Source organism: Neophocaena asiaeorientalis, unplaced genomic scaffold, assembly GCF_003031525.2.
Source record: "Neophocaena asiaeorientalis asiaeorientalis breed wild unplaced genomic scaffold, Neophocaena_asiaeorientalis_V1.1 scaffold571, whole genome shotgun sequence".
Lineage (NCBI taxonomy): Eukaryota > Metazoa > Chordata > Mammalia > Artiodactyla > Phocoenidae > Neophocaena > Neophocaena asiaeorientalis.
Window position 1 is genome coordinate 833,770 of NW_020175669.1, and position 6,122 is coordinate 839,891.

The following is a 6,122-nucleotide window of genomic DNA, read 5'->3' on the forward strand; positions in this document are numbered from 1 at the left end:
GGTCCCCAGCAGCAGCACGGGCCTCCCACTCTGTACCCCAGGTGGGGGCTGGGTCTCTTCTCTCTGCACCAGGCCTGGGACGGTCCCCAAGGTCCCACTTCCCTCCCTTGAGCAGCCAGAAAGCCTGGGAAAAGCCAGGCCACTTTAACACTCCTGAGGGATAAAAACAAGCCCAAATAAGGGTCCATTTCTACCACATTCCTTCAGGCTGCAAGGGAATGCCAGGCCAGGGCAGTCCCCCCACGGCCGCCTCCCCTTCACCAGGGCCAGGCCAGGCCTGACGTCTCAAGGCCGGGCCGAGCTGGCAGGACTGCCCCCAGCAAGCTCTGTCATCCGTGAGTCTGTCATCTCGCTCACAGGCCCGGGGCGGGGGCTCCCGGGGGACCTCCGCTGAAGGGCCTGGACTAGTCAGAGCTCCCACAGGGGTTCCTGGAGCCCTGACAGGCTATCGTCACTCAGTTCTGCGTCACTCCAGAGGGTTCTTGCCACCTCCTAGGCTGTCGCTGATTCAGCCGCCCCACTCTCTCTCAGAAGCTACTCAATCCCAAGTCAGGGTTTCTCAACCTCAGCACTGCGGACATATGGGCTGGAAAATTCTTTCTGGGCGCGGAGGGGGCTGGCTGTCCTGTGTGTCACGGAGTGTTTAGGAAGCACCTCTGGCTTCTACCCACTAGATGTCGGTAGCACACCCCCACCCCAATGGGTTGTAACAACCCCCAATTCCTCCAGATATGACAGGTATCACCCCCAGTTGAGAATCAGTGTTCTAAATGGATTTAAAAGCCTCTGGCTGGTCTCTGATCGAGGTCTCTGGCTGCAGGGCTTTGGAGGAAGAAAAGCAGGTGGCAGAGAGGAAGGAAATCTCACTGGACCCATGATATACACACACACACCCCTCTCAGGGTCAGAGCTGATAATTGAGGCGTCCCCTAACTTGAGAGGCCAGTATTAACATCCCTGCTTTGTCAGTGAAGCTCAGAGTGGCTACATGGCTTGCCCAAGGCCACACAGCTCAGCAGAGGCAGAGATGGGCCTCCAGCCCAGGGCCATGGGCCCCCAAACCTGTGCTCTATGCCACGCTGTCCTCCCTGGTCTACAGATGAAAGACTGCATCTCCCTCACTGACCTACTTTGGGATGCCAGGTCCCCACATTCCCCAGCTCAGGCTGGGTCTCCTGAGCCTCCTGGGCTGACTTTCCCCTCCCTGACGCTGTGCTGTCCTGATCGCGGGTGATCGATTTGCATACCGTATCGATCTCAAGGGCCTGTGTAATATGTTTGACTTGTGGCACTTTGCATAATTTTCTGATTAAGTTACTTATTTAACCTATTGACCTTTTCTTTTAATTAGAGTATCTGGGTGCTGCAAATGTTGAGTAGTAATCAAGTTGTGCATTTCCCCAAGTGGAATTCACATCCTCACCACTTCCCTGCTCCTTCATGACTCCAGCTTCCTCTGCAGTGGCTCATGTTGAACCAGCTGCCCCCTCCCCACCGCTTTCCCCCAGAGGTGTGAGAGCTGCACACGTGAGGCCAGGCCTTCTCTGGCCTCTGCTGTCCAGAAGGTCCCCAGAGCTCAGGAAGGGGCCAAGACAGGGGGCAGCCTTGCTGGAATAAATATTCCCAGCTGAGTGGACAAATCAAGGCAGGGGTGTGGATCAGAGGTATGGACACTGTATCAGTTAGCTATTATGCGTAACAAACCGCCCCAAAATGCAGTAGCCTGAAACCCACCAATGGATTATTTTCTTAGGCATCTGCATATTGGTAGGACAGTTCTGAGGATTTGCACCAGGCTCCAGTGATTTGGGCTAAGCTCACTCATCCATCTGCAGCCAGTCAGTGATCTGGGATAACTGTGGTCTTTTCTGCCTGTCTCCCATGGTCTCCAGCAGCTAACCTGGGCATGTTTTCATGGGTGATGAAGGAACAAAAGTGACAAGAGAGCAAGCCCCAATGCACAAGTGCTTGTGAAGGCTCTGCTTGCGTTGCACCTATTACCAGGCCATTGGCTGAAGCAAGGCACCAGCTGAGCCCAGAGTCAAGGATATGGCAGAAAGCTCTGCCCACAAACGGAGTGAAGATCCAGGCCAGGTGAGCCTCCCCTGTCCACCTCGGAGGAAGAGGTGCCCACTTAGAGTCTCGACACAAGTGCAAAGCAAGGTGATCCTCCTCCTGGCTCTCCCACCCTGAACACCCACCCCAAACGCCAAAGCCCAGTGTGGTGAGCCTGGGGCCCAGGGAAGGGAGGACAGGTACAGTTTGCTACAACTTCTTGTCCTGGCATCTACTTCTTAGAGGGTTTGGATTAAGATACCCTTTCAAGGGCTCTTTAAAATCTTGCAGCTCTTCTGGTTGCACTGGGGCAGGTGGAGACTGAGAGAGGCTGTCTCAGGTCCTCTGTACCCCTGACCACCACCCTCTCCCCCAGCGTGGCCACATCGTCTCCCCTCCTCCTGCACCGGCCCAGGGAACGCTGACAAGGCTCCTGCCTCCCAGGGCTCCATGCAGGATGGGGCACAGGTTCCTCCCACTCTCTCCCTAAGCCTCTCTGAAAGGGCAAGAGTCAGCCCCAGGGAGGCCCCAAGACCATCTTTCAGAAACCACTGCCGCCCTCGGCATCTAAGTACCGCCTCTCCCCTCTGTGGTAGAAACTGCCCACTGTCCACCAGCATCCACCCTCTGCTCCCCCCACAGTAAGAGCTTTACCTTTTGTTTTATAGCTATTATCAACTGTAGCTATTGTATATTTTATATAAACACGTAAATATATATCATGTATTGTGCTATTATAGCATGAGATATTACTGACATACGATATGTGATATCGTATATTTTGCATATATTTGTTGCATATATTTAAAGCGCATGATTGGATGGGTTTGACACGTGTACATACCCATGAAACCACCACTACCATCAACACGATTATAGCCATCACCCCAAAAGTAGTTTTATGCCCGTTTGCAGTCAGTCTCTTCCTTGGTCCCTCCTTCCCATGTCCCTCATCCCCAGGCAGCCAACGATCTTTCTGTTCCAAAAGATTAGATGGCATTTTCTAAAGTTTTACATAAGTGGAATCACACAGGAGGTACTCTTTTGTCTGGCTTCTTTTGCTCATGATAATTATTTTGAGATTCATCCCTGTTGCTGCGTGTACCAACAGCTCATTCCTTTTTATTGCCGAGCAGTAGTTCATCACGTGTTTTTTTGCTTTTTGGTCGCACCATGAGCCTTGTGGGATCTTAGTTCCCTGACCAGGGATTGAACCAGGGGCCTCAGCAGTAAAAGCGCAGAGTCCTAACCACTGGACCGCCAGGGAATTCCCTCCATCATATGGATGGACCACATTCTGTTTATCCGTTCACTTCTTGATGGAGAAAGTTGAATTGTTTCCAATTCAAGTTTGGGGCAATTACAAATAAAGTTGCTACATCCACACAAGTCTTTGTACAGACATATGTTTTCATTCTCTTGGGTAAATATATAGGAGTGGATTGTCTGGGTCATAGGGTAGGTGTATGTTTAGCCTTCTACGATACTGCCAAGCCATTTTTCTAAGTGGTTGTAATTTTACATTCCCGCAAGTGGTGTCTGAGAATTCCAGTTGCTCTACATCTTCATCAACACGTGGTATGATCAACTCTTTTATTTTTAGCCATTCTAGTGGGAGTTTAATAGCATCTCACTATGGTTTTAATTTGAATTCCTCTACTGACTAATGAGCATGTTTTTATGTCCACAGCTCCTCTTTTAAACTGGGCATAGGATCGCTCAACTACAGACTGTGTCTTTCGGCCTCCCTTGCAGCTAAGTGTAACCATATGATTAATAACATGTGAGAGAAATTAACTTTTTAAACTTCACTCCTGCTTACTTAAAACAAAATTGCTTGCCCTCATTCCATAGTTGTATCAACCTGTGTTTGCTGCAGTAATACTGCATAAAACCACCCCAAAATTCAGTGGTAAACAAATGTGAGTATTTATTTCTTGCTGACAGATCTGCAGGTCTCAAAGCAGCTGCTCTGTTCCCAGCCACGGGTCAAGTTCAGGTCTGCCCCGCATGTCTCATTCCCACGCCCAAGCTCCAGAGACAGCAGTCACCTTGGGCAGGTTCTGCTCACAGCTGAGGTCAGAAGCTCCCAGAGGATCAGACAGAAACTCACGATGCCTGTTAAGGCCTAGATTTGGAACTAGGGCAGGGAAGTTTATTCCTCTTGCGGCGATAGACCAAAAAGAAGTGAACATTTGCTGGGCAATGTAATCTCCCAGTGAACTCTTCCCCCTCCCACAAGGTAGAACACAGGTGAGTCTGTGACCCACACTTGACCATGAAGCTGAGGTTATTATTCTAGGGATGGTGGAGCCACAGGACAGAGGGCACCTGGGTCCCTGAGAGCCCTTGTAGAGCCGAACTGCCCGCACACCTGTTCCACTCTCAACCTGAGTATGTTGAAGTGAGGTTGAAATAACCTCCATCTTCTTTATGATGCTGCATTTTTAACCCTCTTTGTTTCCGCAACCTAGACTTCAGCCTAATACATGCTCCGGCTTTTCCTTTTCTGACACAGGGAAAATTTGTTTTTGTTTTGCTTTGCTTTAATCTCTTCTCAGGTGGAAAAAAAATTACCCAAGCATTCTTTCCTGATTAGCAGCCAGAAGAGGGAAGGTCCCGGGGTCAAAATGCAAAAGTTAATACTTCACATTACCATCCAGCCACATGACCTACCCTGCTGGGCATTTTCAAGAATTCTGGAAACTGACTTGCCATGTTCAGAGCTCGGCCTTCCCTGCTCTCCTGCCCATCCAGCGCATTCACCTTCCTCCCACACAGAGCTCCCGGCTCTGCTGCCCCCAGTCCCTCCCTCCCCGGGCCCGCGGCTGGTTTTGCAGAGCCAGGTGCCAGCGCCGGCCCTGGTATCCTTGCCTCTGACTAGCAGTGCCTCCACCCAGCCTCGCTCCACTCAACAAACACGAAATAGCAGGCTAGGGCATCTCCTGAAGTTCTGCTCTCATTAGCACACTGGGAGGTAAGTGCAGGCAACCAGGGAGAATTTACCCTGCAGCAACAGGCTTCTCTGGAGAAGCCAAACACACCCCAGCAGGTAGCGAGTGCAGAGGCTGGGGGCCTCTAAGTGCCTCTGAAAACGTTCCTTTTCCCTCTGCACAGAGCCAGCCCCTTCCTCCCTTGCCCTGTGTCTTCTGCAGCCCCAGCCCCGTTTTCGTGCCCCTTCAGCAGGTGCAGCTGTCAGGCTCTTCCCCAGGGGAGTTTCCTGAGAGCCTGGGAAACGGCCCAGCCTCATCTGGGGCTGCTTCTCCTCCATGCATACTCTCTGGTCACTAGCAACTCCACCGCGTTGCAGGAAAGCCCCGGATCTCACTGCCTGCTCTCCTCCCTGCTCTCAGTGCCCTTACCCTATTCTCCACCTGGGCAAACTCCTTCCCACCCTCCAAGTTCTGATTAAATGACACCTCCTTGAAGAAGCTTGCCCTCGGCCTCCATACACAGTGGTTATATCCTCCTCTGGCTTCCACTGACCCACGGGCAGCTCTGTTCTAGTTCCAGCCCCTCTGTATCATTGTGAGGTGTTTAAGTATTTTCCCCACCGATCAGTCTGTGACTGCTTTGAGGTAAAGGTCAAAGTCCTTTTTTTGGTATTTGGGTCTCCAGCACCTGGCCTAGTGCCAAATAAATGACAAGTATTGAGTCCATGTTTATTGATGCCCGGAGCAATGAATGAGCAAAAACACACACTGAAGAAATAAAGAGCCAGTTAGATGCCAGTCTGCTTGGATGCACTTTCCCTCTCTAGCACTTATTTCTGTTGAAGTATGTCTCATATGTTTATTTTCAATCTCCTCTTCCACCCCGCTTGTGAACTCTGTGAAGACACAGGCTGAGTCTGTTTCATTCGCCGGGTATCTTCAGTACCCAGTTTAGGGCCTGGACCTTAGAAGGTGCACGATAAATAACTGTTGTAGAAATGAAAAAAGTGAGCACATACTGGATTGGAGGAAAACAGGATGCTTGAGTGGGTACCAGGATAAAAGCAGGAAAGGTCCAGTCTAGTTTTATAATCTGGAGAGACCTGGCCACTTCTTCTTGAGGAAAAAGAGTTT

At 50.8% G+C, this 6,122-nt stretch overlaps 1 non-coding gene across 1 annotated transcript; it reads right to left on the bottom strand.

Moving 5' to 3' along the window:
- Positions 1-3,249: 3,249 nt before the first annotated feature.
- Positions 3,250-3,322, bottom strand: TRNAK-UUU (transfer RNA lysine (anticodon UUU)). Its single transcript has one exon. It is a non-coding gene; the product is annotated as a tRNA-Lys (tRNA).
- Positions 3,323-6,122: the final 2,800 nt, after the last annotated feature.